The sequence below is a fragment of the Bidens hawaiensis genome, unplaced genomic scaffold (assembly GCF_021521415.1).
Source record: "Bidens hawaiensis isolate Kalapana, Puna unplaced genomic scaffold, B.hawaiensis_p1.1 tig00035470_1, whole genome shotgun sequence".
NCBI lineage: Eukaryota > Viridiplantae > Streptophyta > Magnoliopsida > Asterales > Asteraceae > Bidens > Bidens hawaiensis.
This window is the reverse complement of record NW_027496168.1, coordinates 88,405-116,017: the sequence shown is the minus strand read 5'-3', so window position 1 is coordinate 116,017 and position 27,613 is coordinate 88,405. Positions and strand designations below refer to the sequence as shown.

Genomic DNA, 27,613 nt, shown 5'->3' with positions numbered 1-27,613 from the left:
AATATTCACCGAGTAGACTTCAATCTTCTTGGACTTATCAAACTTTGCTCGACAAATCCTTACGAGCAACCTTGTTCTTCTAAGATCCTGTTCGGCTCATTGTCAGTTAAACAACTTATTGATAAGGCGTACTCGGGAGTACATACCTTACTTGAGCAGAACCTTACTCGATATGACTTAGAGATATTCCATCAACTCATCAAGTATACTCGGACCATATTTATTAAAGAATACCTTGCCCGGTCTTCCAATTACTTGGCTTCTTGAACTTGGTTGACCAAACCTTACTCGGAAGAGTAAAATACTTGGTCTTGAAGAACAACCCTGCTTGACAAAGTGAACCTTACTCGGATATGCCAAATAAATGAACCTTACTCGGAAATCACTAAAAAGCATACCTTGCTCGGATATCCACTTAAGAAGATTATTTGAAGTAAACCGTGCCCGGAAGGCAAAATCTCGTACTCGGCTAAGTAAAAGCTTACTCGAAGGTCCAAGGTGTACCCGGGTTCAATACTTAGCAGTTTCTGAGATGGTTGAGAAGATTCCAATCTTCAATATTCTTCATTTAGGTCAAATCTCCTCATTTGGGTCAAACTCTTGACCCAACAATCTCCCCCTAGATTGGAACACCTCAGCTGACCCAAAACACTCTATGGTTACATACACTTAGCAAAATACACACCAAATTAAAAGTCAAATTTCATAATCAAATTACATAAGCAAAAATTACACAAGCAAAAGCTAAACATTCTTCAATTTAGCCAAAGATGCTTGTTTAGGCATGGAAAGTCCAATTTTTGCTGCTCTCTCAAGAATCCTAGCAACTCTGATTGCATACCACTTTCAAACCTTTTAGTTCATTGTCTTGAGTATTCTTTTCTTTGCTTCAAGCCTTTGAAATCATGTCAATGACAGTGTCTAGTTTCTCTTTCACTTCTGTCTCAGGTTCTTCTTGTTTAATCAACTTGAGTAGAGATACTAGCACACCATTTGGAATTTCTTTATCATTTAAGCAGTTGTCAATTACTTCTTGTGGGACTTCTCTTTGTTTATTTATCACTTCATCTCTCAGCCTTTTCTTATCTTCAAACATTTTCAACAAATTTTCTTGTTCTTCAAAGTCTTTGTCAGACACCATTCGACTCAGAAATTCTCTGTCATGAATTTCTGTCATTCTTTGCTCATAGACTCTTTTGGCTTCTGATTCAGATTCGTTCAGTTTAGAGTCCATTGTATTCATTTCAAAGTCCATTTTCTTAATTTCAACATCCTCTTATGCAATTTCTTTTCCTTTTAATTTCATTCTTTCCTCACGATCCTTCCTTTCAATTTCTGGAACATTGTCAGCTTCATCATCTGAGCTGTTCTTTTCATAAATTGAGAGAAGCTTCAGCGAATTCTCCCCCTAATTCAGTGATTTCTCCCCCTGTTTTGGGGCAGCTGAGATCTTCTCAACCTCAGACATTAGGGTTTGAACACGTTGCAATGCTTTCTTCAGTTCTTCAGAAAGATGATGTTTGTAGGAATTGTAATTACTTGGTGTTGGATCTATTGCTGATTTTCTGTTACATCAATGAACACACAATTATCAGTTAGATCTGAAAGTAAAGAGAAATTAAAAAAAATATTTCAATTCAAACCGTTGTCTTGAATAATATTGAAATCTGCACAAAAACACAAATGTGAGTTACTCTTGAAATGTGAATTTTGAAATTTTAAATAGCATATACAGGTCTTCTTTTAAAGAGGGTTAAGTTAAAAGTAAGGTACATATCTGCAGCCTTATCAGAAAAGAGTTATGAATAAAGGTCTGCATATTTTGCTTTTCTTCGGCAGTTCAGATAAAGTGAGATTATTTAAAAGTGTTTTGTCTTTTATCACCTAACTTTCTTATCTATTCCAAGAATGGTTTCCTTATCCATTTAAAAGTGTGTCCAGAAATGGTAAAGTATGCAAAGATAAAGTTACTCAAGAATTTCTCTATGTCAAATTAAAACTTATCTATTACAAACTCTAAAAAGAATCATAATCACTAACATATTCAAACAACGTATTCATTCAAGTATGAGTCTAAACAATTTCATCATACAAACTCACATATTCAATCAATGCATTCATTCAAGTATACTTGTATGAAGATTGTGCTCGAGCACTCTTTCAAATGTAAAGTGTGCTCGGAAAACAATCTTATGCAAAGTATACCCGAATAACTTTCATATAATACAAAGTGTGCTCGAAACCAAATTCTAGCAGACAGTGTACTCGGAAAGTTAGGTTTTGAAAATTACCAAGTATATTGAAGGAACACAAGTGTACCCGAAATATAAAGTGTGCTCGGAAAACAAAGTTTGCCCGAAAACACTTGTAATTTCAAAGAAATCATAAACACATATATCACAGAGCATGCTCGGGATGAAATTAAACACAAACATTTAAGTGTGCTATAGTCTAAAATTTCATAGAGCTTGCTCGAAAATCCTAAGTTAGCACTAAGCTTGCTAGGATAAACACATTCAATCATCAGGTATGCCCTTGTTCGAGGGAACTTATCATATCAAACCATACCCGAAAAATGACAAACTTAAACAGTAACATCTAAGCGTGCCCGGAAAGATTAACAAACCTTTCCTAACAACATATTCACACAAAGCTTACTTGGTGTACTTATTTAAGTTCACAAATTTTGCTTGAAAACACAATCAGCATATTACATGCATAGCTTATTCGAAGCTAACATAAAACATGCATAGCTTACTCGAAACAAGAATTTCTTGTTAACAGTTAGCTATTTTAACACATAATCATCTCAAGACTTCAAGCTTGCTCGGAAAGTGAGTGCAACAGTGTAAACACTTCAAAGCATGCCCGAAAATCATAATGTTAGTCAAAAATGACTAAGCTTACTTGGAAAGGTTGAAAGTTGTCAAACCTTACCCGAAACAACATATTCACACATAATCAACTGTTCTGTACTCGGAAAGGTTATAATTCAATAACCTTACCCGAAAATACATATTCAAACAGTTTGTGCTCGAGAAGGTTAGAAATCATCATACCTTACTCGAACTTACATATTCAACCATAATCAACTGTTTAGTACTCGGAAAGGTTATAATTCAATAACCTTACCCGAAAATACATATTCAAACAGTTTGTGCTCGAGAGGGTTAGAAATCATCAAACCTTACTCGAACTTACATATTCAGCCTATTTTAGGCAAAATGCAACACTTTTTGACTTAAACCACTTTTCAAAGACATTTCTAAGTTATGTATCATTTCAGAACATAGTTTAAGAGCAAATGGTGCATTTAGAGATCAAATTTCAGTTATACTTCATTTCAAAACAATTTCTTTTATAAACTGAAAAGATCTCAGGAATGGGATCATATTGACTAAGTAGCTATCTCATTACTTCACTTTCAGCATTATTATGACAACTTAGATAGGTTAACAGCAGGTATAAACTTAGCATGATTTTCATCTCTTTGGTGATATGATTAAGGTTCAATTTGAGCATAATGCAATAATGGTCAACACTGTGCTATGATGCCTCATATCTCTTCTCAAAGCTTATTTGGCTTTCCCCAGATCACCCCAATTTAACTCCAACCTCCTGTATTTGGTCAAAAATAGTTTCTTATGACAGAACTTATTGTATTTTTGGACTTTTGTTATTCAAACATATAGAGGTTGAACGTTGGACTTACAGTTAGCAACATGCCTTTCATTCAAGTTGAGACATATTTTGTCAACATCTTTGTAGTTCTTGTTGTAACCCTCTTGTTTGATAAAATATTTAAAACACTTATCAACTTTTGGTTGATTTATTCATTCTTCCCCTTGTTTTTGATATTTTCTCAAATTTTCTAAAAAACATGTTCTTTGTCATGTATAAAAAAATGTTTCATTTTGGTTGACCAAATAACAACAGGCTTGTGTATGACTGGGTAATCACTTTTCTGCCATATCATTCGGAGAGATCTATCTTGAGACATGCAAAACAACTATGCATCTCCACATAAAGATTAGCATATTCATTAAGTTTATATCACCTTAGATTTACATCATCATCGGAAAGTAACCATACAAGTTAATGACTATACTAAGGTCTTTTTAGCCTATTAATTCCATATGATCAGCTAAGTAGTCAATGTATTATCATTTCCCACAAATACAGTTTAATATTCAATTACCCCAATACCTCTTCATTGTCAGGTTAATGGCTATCCTGTTTGACCAAAGGTGGTCAACAGGACCAAACATACATGTGAGTATATGTCCTTTCAAAGTCAGAGTTATTGACATAGTTTTAAGTGAAGGAATAAGAAACAAGTCATAATTGCCCCAAATGCATTCAGTTTTCAGGTCAATGGCTATCCTTTGAATCTAAGAGATTTAAGGGCCAAACATACACAAGTGCATGTCCTTCCAACTGGGCAAATGACATAATTTTCAGCAAGAACAACTATTTGAGATCGTTCCCTATAAAAATCCTTCTTTTAAGCTTCTTAAAAGCTTGAACTGAATAATCTTATCATATCTCAACACCATTAATCAACTTGCTCATGTTTTGACCAAAATATAGTATTTATGCAAAATTCATTATAAATTTCATTGAATCACTTAATTTTGACATAAAACACATTTTGACATAAACAGTTGCATCACATACTCAAATCTTAATCATTCTTACATCATCAAGAAAAGCAGACTGTAATTTCATTCAATGTCTATTCTACCATAACAACTTCAGAAGATCAGATTAAGAACATATTCAAGTAACCATAAACATGTGATTACTCATGACATTATATAAGCAATTAATCTCACCTAAACAGATCAAACTACTTATCATAACATCAGATCAGTTAACAAGATAGTCAAGGATTATCATCAAATTCAACCAAATTGCACAGATAGTTACTTAACAACCTATCAGTTAACATCAAAAACAGTGACATAATCAGAACATATTAAACAACATTCAGTTGAAACATATTCAATATGTGTAATCTCTAAGAAAAAAATCAGTTATCATAGAGAGACACACATAGAAAACAGTTAAGTCACATAGCATAGAACATACTCAGTAACATATTTAGCAACATATTCAGCAACATATTCAACATGTGTGACCTCTTCTAAAATATTCAAGTAGCACATACAGGTACACAACTAAGCACACATCCCTAATCAGATTTCATCAGAGTTGATCATCCCTAGGGCTTTCGAAGGAAAGTTGAACCTGGTTCTATCAAGTGGTTTGGTGAATAGGTCAGCCAGATTATCACTTGTATCAACTCTTTGCATTTCAATCAAACCTTTTTCACTACAATCTCTGATGAAGTGATGTCTGATTTCAATATGCTTAGTCTTAGAATGTTGCACAGGATTCTTAACAGTAAAATATGCAGCAGTATTATCAATCAGAATAGGGGTGTTAAGAAAGTTCAAACCATAGTCCAGCATCTGATTCTGAATCCAGAGAACTTGTGCACAGCATGCAGATGCAGCAACATATTCAGCTTCTGCAGTAGAGATTGACACTGTGGTCTGTTTCTTGCATTGCCATGACACTAGCCTTTCACCCAAAAACTGGCATCCCCCTGATGTTGACTTTCTACTCATATTGCATCCATCATAATCACTGTCTGTATATGCAATCAGATCAAAGGATTGGTTCTTTGGATACCACATTCCTAAGTCTGGTCTTCCCTTCAAATATCTGAATATTCTTTTCATGGCATTCATGTGGGAGACTTTTGGATTTGACTGGAACCTAGCACATACACACACAGCAAACATGATATCTTGTCTTGTTGCAGTTAGATACATCAGAGATCCAATCTTTGCTCTGTATTCATGTTCATCAACTGACTCCCCCTTTTCATCAGCTATCATCTTTTCTTTGGTGTCCATTGGAGTTGAGGCAGCCTTGTAGTCATGACAGTTGAACTTATTCAGAATGTCCTGCACATACTTAGCTTGGTGAATGAAGATTCCTTCATCCTTTTGTTGAACTTGTAGTCCCAGAAAGAAATTCATTTCACCCATGGAACTCATGCTGTACTTGGACTTCATCACCTCTTCAAACTCCAAACACATATTTTCATTTGTAGATCCAAAGATGATATCATCAACATAGACTTGTACAAGCAGCAAATCTGACCCTTGTCTTTTGTAGAAGAGTGTCTTGTCAATGGCTCCCCTTGTGAAGCCATTTTCAAGTAAATGAGTTGATAACTCATCATACCATGCTCTAGGAGCCTGATGTAAACCATAAAGGGCTTTGTTTAGCTTATACACCCTGTTTGGATACATGGGATCCTCAAAACCTGGTGGTTGAGTCACATACACTTCTTCATCAATCTTCCATTAAGGAATGCAGATTTGACATCAAGCTGGAATACTTTAATGTTCTTTGAGGCAGCATATGCAAGAAAAATCCTTATGGCTTCCAGTCTTGCAACTGGTGCAAACACTTCCTCAAAGTCTATCCCTTCCTTTTGAAGACATCCCAGTGCTACAAGTCTAGCTTTGTTCTTAATCACCAAACCCCTTTCATCCCTTTTGTTTCTGAACACCCATTTGGTTCCTATTGCATATCTGTCATGTGGCTTGTCTACAAGATCCCATACATGTAAATCTCTAAACTGAGCCAATTCCTCTTGCATTGCCTCTACCCAACTATTGTCTTTTAAAGCTTGAGCAATATTCTTTGGTTCTAATTGGGATAGAAAGCAAGAGTACAGACAAATGTTAGCTATCTCAGAATGACTCCTTGTTACTCTTTCATGCAGGTCACCAATGATATTTCCAGCAGGATGATTCTTTTCAACAGTAGGAGTTTGTATTATCATATTTGTAGACAAATTTGTGTCAAGATTTGTTTCATTGATTTCAGGTTCTTCAATGATCAAATCAGCTTCTGCATCATGAAACACTGGTGTTTCATCATTGTGTTGTCTTGAAGTGGATGTACCATTGTTTCCCAGATTCAAACTTTGAAATAAATCTTGAAATCTTGTTGTTGTTGCAGCTTCTTCATCATTTGTTTTGTTGCCTATGTCACTCCCATTATGAACATGATCATTTTGTACATCAGTACTATCTTGACTTGTCATTTCCTGATCTTGTTCAATGTCATTGTTTGAGGAGCTATTCTCAAAAGTGTATTCCTTTTCTTTCGTGGAAACCTTTTTCCACAATTCTTCTAAGTCCAGTTCTTTCTTCTTATTTTCTTCAAGTACACTGGTCTTGTAGAATGTATCATCAAAGTCTTCAGAATAAGTCTTGAATGACTTTATCAATTTTTCATGATCAAACAGCCATGTTGCACCACTGACTGTGTTGAATTGATTCTCATTAAAAATAATGTCAGATGACTCTATCACACTCATGTGACCTTTCACATAAACTCTGTAAGCCTTTGAGTGAGTAGAATATCCAACAAAGAAACAGTCTAGTGACTTAGTTTGAAAGATAGTCTCTAGTTTTCAATAAGAAACATTTGCAGCCAAAGGGCTTGAAGAACTTGATGTAAGGCTTTCTATTGTTGAAAATCTCATATGGAGTTTTATCATGCCTTTTGTTCACAAGCACTCTGTTCTGAACATAACAAGCAGTGTTGATTGCTTCAGCCCAGAATGTGACAGGTAAGTTAGCATCATCCAACATGGTTCTTGCAGCTTCTATTAGTGTTCTGTTTCTCCTTTCTGCAACACCATTTTGTTTAGGAGTTCTTGGAGCTAAAAATTGTTGCAATATTCCTTTCATAGCACAAAATTCTTCCATAACTCCATTCTTGAACTCAGTACCATTGTCACTTCTCAGCATCTTCACTTTCTTATTCAGCTTGTTTTCAATCATTGTGACACAACCCTTAATCAACTCAGCAGTCTCATCTTTGGTACTTAGGAAATAAACCCAAGTATATCTTGAATAGTCATCAATGATCACCAAACAGTATCTTTTCTTTCCAATACTTGGTACACTCACAGGACCAAAAAGATCCATGTGAAGTAACTCAAGTGGTTGATCAATTGAGTTGATGAGCTTTGTCTTATGAGTAGACTTGTGTTGTTTTCCCTTCTGACATGAGTCATAATGATCATCTGACTTAAATTCTCTTGTAGGTAAACCAATCACATGTTCACCCTTGACCAGTCTATTCATATTCTTTAAGTTCACATGACACAACTTCCTATGCCACAATTTAGATTCATTTTCAGTGGCTTTGGAAACAAAACATGCACCACCTCTTGAAATAGCATCTTTCATATTTAACTCATACAAGTTGCCATTTCTTGGTGCCATCATCATAATCATTTCAGGTGGGATCACAAACTCAGGTTTTAAGATGAACAATGAGAATCATCAAAACTGACTTTGTAACACTTATCACACATTTGAGATATACTCAACAAATTGTATTGTAGTCCCTCAACATGAAAGACATTGTCAAACGACACCTTCCCATTTGTCAATATCCCTTTACCCACAATCTTTCCTCCATTTTCATCACTCCCAAAGGCAACTGGACCCTCATACTTCTCTACATAATTCACAAGTGACCTCTTGTCACAAGTCATGTGCCTAGAACAACCACTATCCATATACCATATATCATTCAATGGAGTGGCATGTTCCTGCACAAAGAGAAATTTGATTAGTTCAGTGATGAGATGCAAGCTTCTTCAACTTGCAACTTATTAGTGTCAATTTTAGTGGCAGCTTGGGAAGTGAGTGTAGTAGGTTCAAGATCTTCATGAGTGATCTCCAAGTTGTCTGAATGGTCAGTTTCATAACCACACTCTCTTGGTGTCTTGACAAGTGAAGCTGAATTGTCAAGCTCAACTGAGGAAGTTCTCTTTTCTTGTAAGACATAGTCCTTAGATTCTGAGAAGTCTCTTACATCAGTCACAGCTTCAATTTTAGCTTCAGTTCTAGGTTTCCATGTGAAACCTTGTGGTTCATATCCATGTTTTAACAAGAACTTTTCATCACCAGTGAGTACAGCTTGTTTCTTTCTTTGATATACAGTTTTTCTTCTTGATTTCTCACTGCCTGATGATTCTTGTGACTCATCAGACTTGACTGAATGAGTATTTTTGGTAAATTTCAATGACTGGTTACTCATTATCACCTGCTTTTGCTTCTGAGGTGATTTACTTCTTCTCACATTCTCAGTCATTTGTTTCTTCTTCTTGGTCTCAGCCTTCAATTCAACTCTTGTCTCTATGCTATTCACATTTCCCTTTCCCAAATACATGGCATACTTCTCTTTGTACAAAACAAAGTCTTGACCAAACTTTGTTCCATTTGGGACATGAAATGGCTGAAACTTGAGTCTCTCATTACATGAATCAGTATGGTGTACATATTCATCACACTTTCTACACCACACCTTTCTTTTGAACATTTCATGTTCTTTTGGTCTCCTGAATCTTTCACTTGGTTTGGGCTCTCTTACACCAATTGTCTTTTTGTTTTTCAGATTTTCAAAATCAATTGAGAATGGAACAAACTCAGCCATTCTGATGTCACTTCTTTCCACATTCCCTTTAACAAAGACAACCTTTTTCAAGTCTAGTGGTTGATCATCTTTATTCTCTCTATATCTTGACTTCCTTCTTTCATATTCCTCAACAGTTTCTATCTCACCCACATCAAAGTCTTCCACACTTGAAAAGATAGGATAAATAGGAGTAATATATTCTATATCCATTTCTTCCTTATTTACCTTCTTTTTCTTGTTCTTTTCTAATTTTTCCAAAAACTTTTTGCTTGGAGGTCTGACAGCATTGTAACACACATTCTTCTTTTCACCAATGTCAAAAGAAACATGTTCTCTTTTCATTTGCTCATTAATTCTTTTCATTTTATGTGTAACTGGAGGATACTTTGGGAGTTGATCAACAGATTCAGGCTTTCTATATTTTCTTCCTTTTTCAGCAGCTTGAATTTCTTTTTCAGTAATTTGATCACTCAAATCACTCAGATCATCTTGATCCAACTCATCTGAATCAAAGTCATCTTCAGAGACTTGAACTCCAATTGACTTTTCCTCTTCATTTCTTTCTTCATAACAAATTCACCATCTTCACTCACCTCAACATTCTTGTACAAATCTGCAACATCTTCTTTGTCTTGAAACACATCTTTGAATTGTTGTAGATAAGCACTTCTCTTCTCTTTGTCAACTTTAGGCATAAAGTTGTTGTTGAATGGTGGTGGAACAGCCTTGTACTTTTCATCTTCTTTTACTTTATTCAGAATTCCACAAATGTTTCCAGTTGAAACTAAGTTCTTTAGGAATTCATTTTCAGTTTGCAGCTTTGTATTCAGCACCTTTTCATCAATCACCATCTTCTTCAACCCACTAATTTCTGTTGTGAATCTTGTCTGAGCTCTATAGCTATTCATACAATCCTCTTCCAAACTTTTCATTCTTTCCTCACTAACAATCTCACTTGCCTCATAAGCATTGATAATGCTTTGCTTCTTAAAACACTCACTTTCCAGTTTACCAATCTTTTCTTTTAATTCATTGACAAGTTTAGGTAAATCAGCATTAGGATCAGAATGTACCTTAGATGAAGATGCAGAGTCTTTGGCCATGAATGCCACATTAGCTCTTCTGATATCATCTGCTATATCTTCCTCATGGTTACTCCAGTCAAAGCTTCCCTCATGCTGAGTAGTTACTGCCACATTGCCTTGATTTCTTGGTTGATTTTGGTTTGCTGGAATGTTGTGAGTTGCAGGGATTTGAACAGCTTGATTCTGATTGTTGTTCATTTGATATACTTGATTCTGATTCATGCCCTGCTGGTTGTTCATCTGAGGCTGATAGTGGTTATTAAAATTGGGATTGAAGTTGTTGTTTGGATGGAAGTTGTTGTTGTTGGGATTGAATCCTTGGTTATTGTTGAAGTTCTGCTGGTTGTTGTTTCTATGCACATTCTGCTGGTATTGTTGTTTGTTTCTAGGCTGTTGGAACTAATTGACTTGAAAGTTCCTTGGCAAATTACACTCTCTTGCAAAGTGTCCAGGCTGTTGACAGTTGTAGCAGATTGCCTTGGACTTATCAAATCCTATTCTCTCATTTGGACCAGAAACTAGTGATCTGCCAGTTCTGTTGTACAGTCTCTTGCTTCTTAATGCCAACATTGCAGCTTGCCATTTGAGATCCATGTCTTCAAGGTCATCAGCATCTATTTGTTCCAAATCATCCTGCACTACACTTGTGTGAATTATGTTTTTGGCCACAAATGCATTGTAGGACTCAGTGAACATAGACATTAGGGCTTGTGCATCATTCCCTTGAACATGCCCTGCACCAGCACTTTGAGCATTTCCATTTCCCACAGAGGCTGAATCATCTCTGTTAACAACCTTGACTGCTTGAACCACCTCCAATGAATGACCTAGCAGTCTCATTGTTGTGATCACTTGGTTCTTCAATGATGGGAATTTGTTGTTGATTCTTTGTTGTAAGATTCCCCATTGGAGCAATTAAAGCATTTGACACATTGAAACTTGGTTTATCTTCCTTGATCATTTCATTCTCAATCATTTCAAGTTCAGCAGCTTGAAGAAAACATACTACATCATCCAATTTCAATTCATTGAAATTTTGCTTTTGAAGGATGAATTTGCAAGTAGTATACCGTTCTTTTGGCATTGAGTTGAGCAACTTTGTATTTAAATCAAAGTCAGTCATTACATAGTCAGTTGTTCTCAACTCATTCACAATACTCAGAAAATGTTCTAGTATTGACTTCAACCTTTCACCATCTCTATACTTGAATCTTTCTAACTGTTGCTTCAGTCGTTGTTTCTTAATGTTCTTCAATTAAGTGTTCCCTTCATACATCTCAAGGATTGCATCATACATTGCCTTAGCACTTTGATGATGTGCAACCTTTGTAAGGATTTCCCAAGACAGACCAAGTTTGAGCATAGCCAAAGCCCTGTCATCAACCTTTCTCATTCTCTCTCTAACAGCAGCAATAGCATTTGCATTAGCACCTTGTTCTACAGCAGCTTGTGGTCCATTCTTGATAGAATTCCACATATCCACATCATTATAACAAACAGCAGCCTCAAAAAGCACTTTCCACTTGGTAAAGTTCTCCTGATCATACAATCTAGGTATCTTATTAGTAGACACCTCTTGTTCCTCATATCCAGACATTTTCTTAAAATAAAAGTTAAGATCTTATCAAAAGTAGATTAAAACAATCAGATCTGAGAATAAATTCTTAGATCTGAGGTGTCTGATATGAATAGAACAAGATTCAACAATAAAAATCAAAGCTTTAAGTGAAATAAGGAAAAGAAAACACCTAAAACTTGTAGATCTGGAAGAAAAATGAAGAACAGAGCTTCTGACGTCACAAATCAATCGAACAGTGCTCTGCTTACGTCATTCTTCTTCAAAACTTAATCAGCAACAATTTTTCTAAAAATAGCAGCAACAAGCTCTAATACCACTTGTCAGGTCGTTTCGGATCGGATCTTAATCAATCATGTCATAACTCACACAAAATTAATCGTGTTGACAAGCGAGTTAATGACGGGTTACTATGTTTAGAAAGATGACCGTTTGTTAAAGGCGGAATCAATAACAAACATACGGTTGCAGTGAATATTCAAAAATACGAAGACACACGAAGGATTCACTCAAAAGATTTCCATTTATATAACGTTAATAATACAAAAGGATAGTCGATTAGGGTTTAGGAGGAATCCTAGGACAGCCGTCACACACAAAATATTCTCTTAATTAATGTGTCGGTCTTATCCTCTCTGTCTCTCGTGTCACCTTGTTGGCGGCGTGCCCTAATTATTCTATTTATAGGCCTGCCAACCTAGGACAGCTGTCATTCCTTCTAGAATCCCTATCCGATAGTACATATTCAATTTACATATTCAAAAATTATACTAAGTGTAAAACAAGTCTTCCGGGTAGGCTTTTCATTAAACTTCAGTCTCCGAGTACGCAGTGTACTCGGCCTTCCTTCAGACTTGGTAAACATAGAAGTGTACTCGGAATCAGTTTCCGGGTAGACTTTACTTAAAGAATATTTTACCAAGTAAAATATTCACCGAGTAGACTTCAATCTTCTTGGACTTATCAAACTTTGCTCGACAAATCCTTACGAGCAACCTTGTTCTTCTAATATCCTGTTCGGCTCATTGTCAGTTAAACAACTTATTGATAAGGCGTACTCGGGAGTACATACCTCACTTGAGCAGAACCTTACTCGATATGACTTAGAGATATTCCATCAACTCATCAAGTACACTCGGACCATATTTATTAAAGAATACCTTGCCCGGTCTTCCAATTGCTTGGCTTCTTGGACTTGGTTGACCAAACCTTACTCGGAAGAGTAAAATACTTGGTCTTGAAGAACAACCCTGCTTGACAAAGTGAACCTTACTCGGATATGCCAAATTAATGAACCTTACTCGGAAATCACTAAAAAGCATACCTTGCTCGGATATCCACTTAAGAAGATTATTTGAAGTAAACCGTGCCCGGAAGGCAAAATATCGTACTCGGCTAAGTAAAAGCTTACTCGAAGGTCCAAGGTGTACCCGGGTTCAATACTTAGCAGTTTCTGAGAAGGTTGAGAAGATTCCAATCTTCAATATTCTTCATTTAGGTCAAATCTCCTCATTTGGGTCAAAATTAAGTGATTCAATGAAGTTTATAATGAATTTTGCATAAATACTTTATTTTGGTCAAAACATGAGCAAGTTGATTAATGGTGTAGAGATATGATAAGATTATTCAGTTCAAGCTTTTAAGAAGCTTAAAAGGAGGATTTTTTTAGGGTCTCAAGTAATTGTTTTTGCTGAAAACTATGTCATTTGCCCAGTTGGAAGGACATGCATTTGTGTATGTTTGGTCCTTAAATCTCTATAGATTCAAAGGATAGCCATTGACCTGAAAACTGAATGCATTTGGGGGCAATTATGACTTGTTTCTTATTCCTTCACTTAAAATTATGTTAATAGCTCTGACTTTGAAAGGACATATATTCACATGTATGTTTGGTCCTGTTGACCACTTTTGGTCAAACAGGATAGCCATTAACCTGACAATGAAGAGATATTGGGGTGATTGAATATTAAACTGTGTTTTTTGGGAAATGATAGTACATTGACTACTTAGCTGATCATATGGAATTAATAGGCTAAAAAGACCTTAGTATAGTCATTAACATGTATGGTTGCTTTCCCATGATGATGTAAAATCTAAGGTGATATAAACATAATGATTATGCTAATCTTTATGTGGAGATGCATAGTTGTCTTTGCATGTCTCAAGATAAATCTCTCCAAATGATAGGCAGAAAAGTGATTACCCAGTCATACACGAGCCTGTTGTTATTTGGTCAACCAAAAATGAAACATCTTTAAACATGACAAAGAACATGCTTTTAGAAAATTTGAGAAAATATCAAAAACAAGGGGAAGAATGAATAAATCAACCAAAAGTTGATAAGTTTTTTAAATATTTTATCAAACAAGAGGGTTACAACAAGAACTACAAAGATGTTGGCAAAATCTGTCTTATCTTGAATGAAAGGCATATTGCTAACTGTAAGTCCAACGTTCAACCTCTATATATATTTGAATCTAAAAATACAAAAATACAATAAGTTCTGTCATACAAAAACTATTTTTGACCAAATACAGGAGGTTGGAGTCAAATTGGGGTGATCTGGGGAAAGCCAAATAAGCTTTGAGAAGAGATATGAGGCATCATAGCACAATGTTGACCATTAATGCATTATGCTTTAAATGAACCTAAATCATATCACCAAAGAGATGAAATTCATGTTAAGTTTATACCTGCTGTTAACCTATCTATGTTGTCATAATAATGCTGAGAGTGAAGTATTTAGATAGCTACTTAGTCAATATGATCCCATTCTTGAGATCTTTTCAGTAAATGGAAGAAACTGTTTTGAAGAGAAATATAACTTAAATTTGATCTCTAAATGCACCATTTGCTCTAAACTAAGATCTGAAATGAAAAATATATTTTGAAAATGTGGTTTAAGTCAAAAAGTGTTGCATTTTGCCTAAAATAGGTTGAATATGTAAGTTCGGGTAAGGTTTGATACCTTATAACCTTCCCGAGCACAAACTGTTTGAATATGTATTTTCGGGTAAGGTTTAATGATTTACAACCTTTCCGGGTACAAAACAGTTGATTATGTGTGAATACGTTGTTTCGGGCAAGGTTTGATAATTTTCAACCTTTCCGAGTAAGCTTAGTCATTTTTGACTAACTTTATGATTTTCGGGCATGCTTTGAAGTGTTTACACTTTCCGGGTAGAGTACACTGTTGTACTCATTTTCCGAGCAAGCTTGAAGTCTTGAGATGATTATGTGTTGTTATAGCTAGCTTTTAACAAGAAATTCTTGTTTCGGGCAAGCTATGCATGTTATAAGCTGATTGTGATTCCAAGCAAACTTTATGAACTTAGTCAAGTACATCAAGTGAGCTTTGTGATTTGTGTGAATATGTTGTTAGGAAAGGTTTGTTAATCTTTCCGGGCATGCTTAGATATTACTATTTAAGTTTGTCATTTTTCGGGTATGGTTTGGCATGTTGAAATCCATCGGGTAAGGGCATATATGATGATTGAATGTGTTTATCCTAGCAAGCTTAGTGCTAACATAGGATTTTCGGGCAAGCTCTATGAAATTTTAGACTATAGCACACTTAAATGTGTATGTGTTTTAATTTCATTCCAAGCATGTTCTGTGATATGTGTGTTTATGATTTCTTTGAAATTACAAGTGTTTTCAGGCAAACTTTGTTTTCCATGCACACTTTATATTCCGGGTACTCTTTTGTTCCCTCAATATACTTGGTAATTTCAAAACTTAACTTTCCGAGTACACTGTCTGCTAGAATTCCTTTCCGGGCACACTTTGTACTATATGAAGGTTATTCGGGTATACTTTGCATAAGATTGTTGTTCGGGCACACTTTACATTAGAAAGATTGCTCGAGCACACTATGTTTTTTCAAGTATACTTGATTGAATATGTTAGTTAATATGATAAAATTGATTATGATTCTTATTAGGGTTTATGCTAGATAAGTTTTAATTTGAAATTGAGAAATCTATGTGGGGATCTTAATTGATTCTTAGTAAGGATGTTTATTTGATGATTATATTTGATTATTTGCCTTGTGATTAATTTCTCAAGAAATCTAGTATTTTGGGTAAGCTTTCTTCATCTTGTCTTAACTTTAAATTAATTTACTTGACCGAGCAAGGTTTATAAATAGAAGAATTCGGGCAAACTTTGTATATTCAAAATGAAAATTTTCAAGCAAAGTTTTACCGGGTAAGGTTTGTAAGTGGCAGTATACCGAGTAGACTTTGGATATATTAATCTTTCGAGTAAGGTCTTATAAACTTAAATGAAATTAAATGTTTAATATATCAAGTGGATAATGTTACTGGTTGACAGCTAATAATTCACAAAAGGACAAAGAGCATTTAAAACCCACTTTCAAAAGGTATAAAAGAGGGAGTTAGGCAAATTTTTTCAACATTATTTCCCTCTCTCTCCTCCCACTGCAAATCCTTACTCTCAAAGAAACACACTTTACCTTATTTTTACACACTTTTAAATAGATAAGGAACTTATAAGCTAAAAGACAAAACACTTTTCAAATTTCTCACTTTACCTGGCATGTAAAAGAAAAAGGCAGAAACAAAAGAACTTTATCTGCAATTTTGGCAGAAAAAATTGCAGATATGTACTTTACATTTGTCTTAACTCTCATTAAAAGAAGACCTGCATATGCTATTCAAAATTGAAACTTCACATTTCAAGAGTAACTTACATTTGTGTTTTGTGCAGATTTCTATATCATTCAAGACAACGGTTTGAATTGAAATATTATTTATACCTTAAATTTTTTTAATACTTACTTTGAGATCTAACTGATAATTGTGTGTTCATTGATATAACAGAAAATCAGCAATGGATCCAACTCCAAGTAATTCCAATTCCTACAAACATCATCTTTCTGAAGAACTGAAGAAAGCATTGCAACGAGTTCAAACCCTAATGTATGAGGTTGAGAAGATCTCAGCTGCCCCAAAACATCGGGAGAATTCGCTGAAGCTTCTCTCAATTTATGAAAAGAACAGCTCAGATGATGAAACTGACAACATTCCAAAAGATGAAAGAAAGAACTTGAGGAAAGCAAGAAACTAAAAGGAAAAGAAATTGCTCTGGAGGATGATAAAATTCAGACTTTAAATTCTCAGAAGGAGAACACAATGGACTCAGAAATGAATGAATCTGAATCAGAAGCCAAAAGAGTCTATGTGCAAAGAATGACAGAAATTTATGACAGAGAATTTCTGAGTCAAATTGATAAAATTCAGACTTTAAATTCTCAGAAGGAGAACACAATGGATCAGAAATGAATGAATCTGAATCAGAAGCCAAAAGAGTCTATGTGCAAAGAATGACAGAAATTTATGACAGAGAATTTCTGAGTCAAATGATGTCTGATAAAGACTTTGAAGAACAAGAAAACTTGATGAAGCTGTTTGAAGATGAGAGAAAGCTAAGAGATGAAGTGAAGAATAATCAGAGAGAAGTCCCTCAAGAACTGATTGAAAAATGCTTGAATGATCAAGAAATTCCAAATGGTGTGGTAGTCTCTCTGTTCAAACTAATTAAGCAAGAAGAACTAGAGAAAGAGATAAAAGAGAAACTAGACACTGTCATTGATAAGATTTCAAAGGCTTTAAATGAAGAAGAGACTGTTCAAGACAAAATGAAAGATGAATTGGAAGAAGATATGAACATTCAAAAATTCTTGAGTAAATACGGTGGTAAACCAAAATTTTTGGTTAAAAATGGAATTCCTTTTGATTATGTAAAAGTCATGAAAAGAAAAAAGATTTTGAGCAACTTCAAGAAAATGAAAAGACAGCAGTTAAACATGAAAAAAGGGAGCTGCCCAGTCTCTAGTTGGTAAGAACAAAGGAGTATCCAAAAAGATGGTTGATCTATCAAGAATGACAATGAAGGGGAAATCCAAAGTAGAGAAATTCTGGAAACAGACAACATCTAAGCTCTCAAAACAGAACAGTACAAAGAAAAGGAAGATGTCTGTGACGACTCAGGAAAAATCAAAGCAGATGCACTTGAAGATGGATAAACCCTTTGTTGAGATTGCAGAAAAAGACAAAAACCATTCAGTCAACCACAATGTTATGCCAAGTGGAGTATTCTATGACTCCAGGACTGAACATCTGAATGTTATGATGAAAAATGGAGAAATTGTGAAGATATTCTCTAAGAATGACTTCAGAAAATTCAATCTATGGCAATTATCTGTGATTGCAGCACTGCATCTCTCAGATTATGATGTAAGGCAAAGGCCTACAAGTGCTAAGCAATCAGAACTGTTAAGATTCTTAAGAGAGCAGGAAAAGTTGGATTTTCCATGCCTAAACAAGCATCTCTAGATAAACTAAAGAATATTTGAATAGGCTTTGTTTTGTAATGTCATCGGACAACTTTCTGATTATGTAATTTGCTTATGTTATTTGAATATGTAATTATGATTTTTGATTTGATGTGTATTTTTGCAAACTGTAAGTAACCATAGAAATGTTTTGGGTCAGCTGAGGTGTTCCAATCTAGGGGAGATTGTTGGGTCAAGAAATTGACCTAAGGGGAGATTGTTGAGTCAAATATTTGACCTAAATGAAGTATATGGAAGATTGGAATCTTCTCAACCTCCTCTGAATTTGCTAAGTAATGGATCCGAGCACACCTTAGACCTCCGAGCAAGCTTTTATTTGGCCGAGTACGATATTTTGCCTACCGGGCAAGGTTTACTTCAAGTAGTCTTCTTAAGTGGATATCCGAGCAGGGTTTGCAAATTAGTGCATTGCCGAGTAAGGTACACTAATTTATGTAAATCCGGGAAAGGTTCACTTTATCAAGCAAGTCTGTTCTTCAGAGCCAAGTATATTACTCTTCCGAGTAAGGTTTGGTTAACCAAGTCCAAGAAGCCAAGTGATTGGAAGACCTGGCAAGGTATTCATTAATAAGTATGATCCAAGTATGCTTGATAATCTAAAGGAATATCTCTAAGTAATATCATGTAAGGTTCAGCTCGAGCAAGGAACAGTACTCCCGAGTACACTTTGCTAATAAGTTATTTTATAGCAAAGAGCTGAAGTGGATCATTGAAGAACAAGGTTGCTCGTAAGGAATTGTCGGGCAAAGTCGGGCAAAGTCAAGAAGACTGAAGTCTACTCAGTGAGTATTTTACTTAGTGAAATACTCTTTAAGTAAAGTCTACCCGGAAACTGATCCCGAGCACACTTCTATGTATTCAAGTTATGAAGGATGTCCGAGCATACTCGGAAAGACAAGATTGATGCAAAGCCTACCCGGAAGACTTGTTTTACACTTAGTTTATTTTGAATATGTAATTTGAATATGTATGACTGTATTTAGGGTTTCTAGAAGGAATGACAGCTGTCCTAGGTTGGCAGGCCTATAAATTGAATATTTAGGGCACGCCGCCTAAGGGAGCACAATACGGATAAGACCGACACATTAATTGAGAGAATATAGTGTGACGGCTGTCTTAGGATTCCTAAGAAACCCTAAATCGATTATCCTTTTATATGATTAATATTATATAAATGGAAATATTTTGTGTGAATCTTAAGTGTGCTTTCTACCTTTGATTATTCATTGCAACCGTATGTTTGTTATTGATTCCGCCTTTAACAAACGGATATCTTTCTTAATATAGCAACCCGTCATTAACTCTCTTGTCGACACATCAATCTTTGTGAGTTATGACATGATTAATTAAGATCCAGGTGAAATCGAGGGAACGACACTCTGCCAAAGACTTTTTCTTCTTGTTCTTGGGATTAAAAGGGCAATTACGAGAATCATGATGAACATACTCACCACAACTACGACATAGCCTTGCGACTTTACCTGCCTTCTCGACAATTTTCTCCGACTCACCCGACACTCGACGAACATTGCCACATCCTTTTGTCCGAACAGCATCTGGATTCTCAATAAAAACATCACCTTCGTTGACCTTGCCAACAATTTCTTCAAAAACATATTCGTTGTCATCTACGACATCGGCATTTTTAAAACTGTTTTTAAAGAACACAGATTTTAATTATTTTATCTTCATAGCAAAAGAGTAGAGACCTTCAGAGTCAACCCTCAACATGTCAACACACTGACTTACCATCTCCAAAACCTCAAAACGTAAAACACTTCGAGGGTTCGAATCCACACTAAAAAGGTTTGAAAGTGAGAAAACACTTCTAGGTAAAACATCCCGTTTCCACCTATCACTTACATACTTAAGGGGGATCTTGTCAACTTTTTTAATTCTATAAACACAAAACACATGGCGGCACAAAAAACCAATATGAGTGAATCCCAAACAAGAACAAGAGGCAGAGTTGTCAGCAGGATCAAAATTAACCTGTAGGAAAAAAATTATAAGAATGATTATAACATATGTTAAAGTAGACTTCACTTATAACACATGTTATCAGTTTAACGTAAAACATATGTTAACAACAAAAAGTATGTTAAACTGACCAAACTTGATCCTTAACGTACCCGAAAAAAGTTGGTTATGTCCTTCCTTTTGTCCAAGTGTGTCACGGAATATAAAACATGAGCATCAATAGTTTAAGTATTTGTTACATAACAACAATACTTCCCTTTCATTATCTCCTTTCTAACTTCATTAAAGATGGTTTGAGTGTACAACTCAAATGCATGTTTCTCTATTTCTTCACCAGTACTACTTTTAAAGGAAGCAGATGAAGTCTTGTACTCACAATTTCTTTGAGAATAACGTTGACTGTCTAGTCTAGACTCCATACACAGCATAAATTGGACAAGAGTGTTAGCGCTAGTTGAGTTGACTTTAAATGTTGCATTCGAGCTTTCACAACGATATGTAGTCTTCATCAAACAACAAAAAGGGATCTCTCGAAAATAAGCAGGAACCAGCGATCACGGATATCAAACATATCATTCAACCACTCGTTGTCTTGTAAACCAAACTTCTCAATAAGATAATTCCATCTAGACTCAAATGTGTCAGGGGTGATAAACATATTCCAAACCAAATGATGTAGTCTCGAACGCACGTTAGTATTCTCAATAACATCACTAGATACCTAATGTAACAAGAAGCAAAAACATATCAAAAAGATAAAACACAGATATCAACAAAAAAGTCAACGCTCAAAATTAAGATAATAACTTTGGCCGAAAATTTCTTCATTATGTGCCACATGCAAAGCCTATGACGTGACTCAGAAAATACATGAACTATTGCTTGCGGAATAGAAGGATCCTGATCACTAAAAACTAGCTTGGTTTGTTGACCATGACAATTAAGAAAGGATTGAAGCAACCACTTGTAAGAGTCGATAGTCTCACTACTTATCAAGGCAGCTCCAAAAGTAACACATTTTTTGTGGTGATCTATACCAGTAAAGGGAACAAATATCATTTTGAAACCTGGAAAAGTTAAACTTTTAAACAATTAAAACATATGTTTTAAGGATAAAGATACATAAGATAAGTGAAAAAAAAAACGTGAAATCAAATGACAGACCTATTAGTCTGATAGGTGGCATCAAAAGCCAAAACGTGACCAAAAGCTTTATAATTCAACTTGGATATCTCATCAGCCCAAAAGATAGATCTTAACTTGCCATTTTCAATAGTAAAATCCAAAAAGAATTCGGGGCAACACTCATAACGATCTTTCAACCGGTCAATAACTAACTGTGAATCCCTATCACCTATGAAAATCCTCATTCCATTATAAAAGTTCTTGAAATCAATAGGTGTACCTCTAACGTTATGATGACCACCCTTTATTGAGACAAGTAAACGATGAGCAACAGTTGGACCAATTCTATTTAGATTCATCTGATGGATAAAATTTTTGGTTGAGAATATAAACTTTCTAGATATCTTAGTCAAGTCACAGTAAATGTCTTTTGCCTGACATACATTGATGGTTCATACATGGAATCAAATGAACGTTTGCTTTGAGTGGAACCGTACTTATAACACCTCATATACTTGTGTGTAACGACACCTTTCCATTTCTTAGTCTGCCCTTTGCGGACCGAAAAACCAGATTCTTTAGCGTACTTATTTTTAACATCTTCCCATGATTTAAAAAAAGTGCCTTCAATAGGTTTTAAATTGTTATCAACCTTTGGATGCCAAAACTTTGAACCATTAGGAGAATAATAAACATAATAAGCATCCTCTTCTTGAAGAATTGTTGGTTCTATAGAAACAGGAGATACCATATCTGTTTGGCCTAAGGTTGTTTGGTTGCTAAAGACATTCTCTAAAAAAAAATCTTTTAAATATAGTAGACAAATAATGCTTCAAAAATAAAGGATTTTAAGTTATAAAAGCATTAAAACAAACGACACCCTTAAAAAAACCATTTATAAAAAAATGGATTATAGTAATAAAAAGTAGACTTAAAAGATTAATATGTGTTAATGAATTCTACCTTGACTGGTTGGACTAATTAAGTGGTTCAGGAAAGTATTAGTAGACTTTTCAAAAGGAATGCTAAAAACTTCTCTGATTGGAGTAGTTAATGTGATATCGTCACTGTAACCGGCTGGAAAATCCATCACAATAAAGGATAAGTGGGTGAAGGAAGGTGGATAGAATTAATGGTGAGTGGGTGAGTCTTCAAATTATGTTTACAAAAGAAGAAGTAAATATAATATGGGTGGGAGTATGAAATGACATTCTAGTGAACTATGAAAAGAAAACAAAGGACAAGCAAATATAAAAAAAGATCTTCTAAAAACAATAAAATATAATATAATAAATGAGGTACAAATAACTAAGAGGTGTCATCTACAAATAAGTAGGACATTTTACTCTACCACAAACACATTTCAAGTAATACATTTTACTCTACCACAAACAAAAAAAATTACAAAAATGTATCCCAGCCCAAGTACACTTCCAGAGGATGTTATTGAAAACAAAGGGTGTTTTGCACTAAATCGTGAAAAAAATGTGGATGACCCAGCTAACCAGCCAGTAGAAACTGAAATTGTCCAATTCAAACCGAATGGTGGGATTAACAATCAGCCACAAGTTCACGGGAACCCACATGAAGACGACCACCCTCCACACCTGTCACACCCTCAAAATCCACTAATGGAGTTTTACCATCAGAGGGTGTGAGCTAACAGGATCAGAATCATTAGTTATAATCAAACACCATATTTAAAGTTTTCAAAACCAACAAGACATCAAGTCTTAAATGAAATGCGGAAGCGTAAATTGTAAACCAAAAAGTTACGCCACACAGGACGACTTAAAAATCCGAGTTATCAAGATAAAAATTTAAAGGAGTTTTTAAAAGCAATGGTGTTTAGAGAATGCATGTACTATACCGCGCGCCCGCCTCGGCTACCTGAGAATAACATACTAAAAGTGTCAACACAAAGGTTAGTGAGTTCACAAGTTTATACAAATAAATAAAAGCGTTGCGTTTCCATTTGCGTTACAAGTTAGTGTTAAGTCAATTATATATCAATAGGTAGTTAACCTATCAAGCATGCATTACTAAGTATTCGACACCGAAGCTGACTGTTTATCAATTGCCTTTCCACCATGTCAACCACAACCATGGTAATGTGTTAGCTAAGATTACACCCACTCGACCTACAGTCGAGTTTAGAGTTGGGTGGGGTTTGTCAAACCCAGTAGTACTACTCAACAGTGACTCGCTATTATCCAAATATTAACTGGTTCGATGTTATGAAGGACTTTAGTTGGTTTGTTTGCCACTTAGTCTTACAAGTGATATATAAAGAATAACAAAGTCTAAAGCGTGGAGTGTGTTATCTCCCCCTAATAAAAGCGTTAAAAAAGAGTAAAAAGGGGCCGTGAAACTCACTGTTTGCGAAGATAACAAAAAGAATCCGAGAGAGGTGTGCATCACAGAAAATCCTCACTAGTGCTCTAAAACAAAAATGAGATTTTCTAAGTATTTATACTACGAGTGAGTCCCTAGACTCAGCACATAAAATTTATGCATGAGATACGTTTTGTGTTTCGTTTGTGAAATAAGTGCGACTCGACAAACACGTTGGTGATAAGCTACATGCGTGAACAAATATCGTGTCAAGTGTTACTATTGTACATTAATAGTAAACTAACTCCCACAAGGGCAATTAAGTCATACACATAGTGGAATCAACTCCATTAGTCTTGTCGTTTATGAGATATCTTAGTCGTAAAATAGCCTACCAGCATGCTTCCCGAATCAGACTTGCACAACAGATTTGTAAAATAATAAAAACAAACTTTTACACGTCCAATAATTACAAATTCAGACTTTTTAGAAACTAGACTCGACCTACCACATCATAGAGTCAATAATTACTTCCAAACACAACATTAACATCGAGTTACAGCCATTTAAACACGAATTCAAGAATCTGTTCAGCATCAGTTTTCATCAAAACTCAACATACAATTAACCTATGCACTATAACTCATACATACAACCCTCTAGATGCATAATCCACCAACCATGCATCTCAATTTCACTTTACATACACAATTAGGGTTTTACTTCAAAGTTCAATTTCAAGAAACATGCAATTAACAATCAATAACAACACAAGTAGTTATCAATTCACTAGAAATCATCAACAAACACATAATTAAACCCTAACTCATCATCAATCATCACTTTCAAGATTTAGGGTTTTGATTAACACCTTCAATAGCATAATTAAACTCATAGAATGACTAAAGGGGATGTTAATTACCTATCTAGCACCTTGAATCCTTCACAACAAGCTTGAAATCACTTTGTATGTATGTCTGTGTGGGTTACGGCTGCCAAGAGAGGGAGAGGGGGACAAGAACGATCGTAGGGGGGAAGAGGGAGTTAGGGTTGGGTAATAATTTGATTATAATATTAATTATGCTACATTTAACCCGCTAACCTTCTAGTTAATCAATTTCTAGAAAAAGAAAAAACTTAGTCACATATAACCATATATTAACCTAATACATATTGTACCAGGTACTTGTTTATTATATTTATTATTTTTTCGCCAACGGTTTGAGTCGACTCGTGTGTGTTTCGGTGAAATTCCAAAAGACTACTTGTGTAGTGATTGTCATGCGTCATTTAAACCCTAGTTTAAATGTAATGAGATATGCGTTACAGCACGTGTGATCTTAAGTTTGAATTAACGGAGTTCGGATTAACGGAGTTAACCTGAAATTGATGAGTGTCACATCATTTGTTCAAGTTGGATACATGGAAAACGTTATGTACGCCACTGAGTTCCGTTGGTAAGTCTAATTGGTACGCTACCGGACCAATACGATCGGTTATCCTGTATGGGCCAACGTATCGTGGGTTGAGTTTGTTTCACTTTCCAAAGTGACCTACACCATTCCAAGGTGAGAATTTCAGCAAAACCATGTCATCCACTTGGAATTCTAGAGGTTTTCGGCGCATGTCGGCGTAACTCTTTTGACGATCTCGTGCTGCTTCCATGCGACTTCGGATTTAGACAATCTTTTCTGAGGTTTCGAGCACTAGTTCTGGGCCTATGATTTGGCTATCACCCACTTCTGCCCAGCAAAGAGGTGATCGACACTTTCGTCCGTACAACGCTTCAAACGGCGCTGCCTTAATGCTTGCGTGATAGCTGTTATTAAACGAAAACTCTACCAAGGGCAAGTGGGGTTCCCAACTTTTTCCGAAATCCAACACGCATGCACGCAACATGTCTTCCAAGGTCTGAATGGTGCGTTCACTTTGCCCATCCGTTTGAGGATGGTATGCTGTACTCATATCAAGGCGGGTGCCTAGGGTATTCTGTAGTGACTTCCAAAAGTGCGGAATGAAGCGAGAATCTCGATCAGATATGATTAAGACAGGCACTCCGTGTCTAGACACTACTTCTTTTATGTAGATGCGAGTCAGTCTTTCCATTTTATCCGATTCCTTGATCACTAAGAAATGCGCAGGCTTAGTCAACCGGTCAACGATCACCCAGATGGTATCGCATCCCGTCGGTGTTTTGGGTAATACCGTGATGAAGTCCATGGAAATGTGTTCCCATTTCCACGTTGGGAGTTCCGGTTGCTGTAATAGTCCGGATGGTTTCTGATATTCCATCTTGACTCTTGCACAAGTCAAACATTTGCTCACGTAGGTGGCAATGTCGGTTTTCATGTTTGGCCACCAGTAAAGTGCCTTTTGGTCATGGTACATTTTATCTGAGCCAGGGTGAATGGAGTATGGGGATTTGTGTGCTTCGTCCATCACCAGGTTTCTCAAGTCTCCGTATCGAGGGACCCAAATCCGGTTTTCGAAATATCTGACCCCGTCCGATTTGGTTTCAAGCTGCTTGTCCATGCCCCGCATGAGTTCTGACTGGAGGTTATCGTCTTTCAAAGCTTCGATTTGAGCATCACGAATCTGATCAGGTAAGTTAGCATGAATCGTGAGTTGTAATGCTCGCACTCGTCTAGGCTTATCGGTTTCTTTTATGCTTAGAGCATCGGCCACTACATTGGCCTTACCAGGGTGGTACTTTATGGCACAGTCATAATCCTTAAGTAGTTCGACCCAACGACGATGTCGCATGTTCAGCTCCTTCTGATCGTAGATATGCTGGAGACTCTTGTGGTCAGTGTAAATAGTAAACTTGGTACCGTACAAGTAATGCCTCCATATCTTAAGAGCAAACACCACGGCTCCGAGTTCCAAGTCATGGGTCGTATAGGTCTTCTCGTGGATCCGTAGTTGTCAAGAAACATTGGCTATAACCTTCTCGATATGCATTAACACGCAACCGAGACCCTGTATCGATGCGTCACAATGCACCTCAAAATTTTTCGTTCCCTCGGGGAGGGCTAGGATAGGGGCGCTACCGAGTTTGGTTTTCAACAGTTGGAAGGCAGACTCCTGCGCGTCACCCCAATTGTACTTAGTACCCTTGAGATTCAGTGCGGTGAGGGGTTGAGCAATCTTTGAAAATCCCTCGATTAAACATCGGTAGTAGCCAGCCAGTCCTAGGAATTGTCGCACCTCAGTCGGAGTCTTAGGTGCTTCCTAGTTTTTTGATGGCCTCTACCTTGCCTGGATCGACATGGATACCACTCTCATTGATCACATATCCAAAGAAGTGAACCTCGCAAAGCCAAAATTCGCATTTCGAAACCTTTGCGTACAATTGTTCCTTCTTTAGAAATTCCAGGATTAACCTCAGGTTTTCTTCATGGTCGGTCTTGGAGTAGATGAGGATTTCGTCAATAAAAACAATAACAAACTTGTCGAGATACGCCTTGCATACTCTGTTCATGAGGTCCATAAATACGGCTGGTGCGTTTGTTAAGCCGAATGGCATAACTGAAAACTCATAGTGACCGTACCGATTTCTGAATGCCGTCTTTAAAATGTCTTCTTCGCGCACTCTTAATTGATGGTAACCAG

General features: G+C 36.0%; 1 pseudogene; it reads right to left on the bottom strand.

The window, feature by feature from the left end:
* Nucleotides 1-1,551: 1,551 nt before the first annotated feature.
* Nucleotides 1,552-22,418, bottom strand: LOC143587377 (protein FAR1-RELATED SEQUENCE 5-like; annotated as a pseudogene).
* Between the last annotated feature and the right edge of the window lie 5,195 nt (nucleotides 22,419-27,613).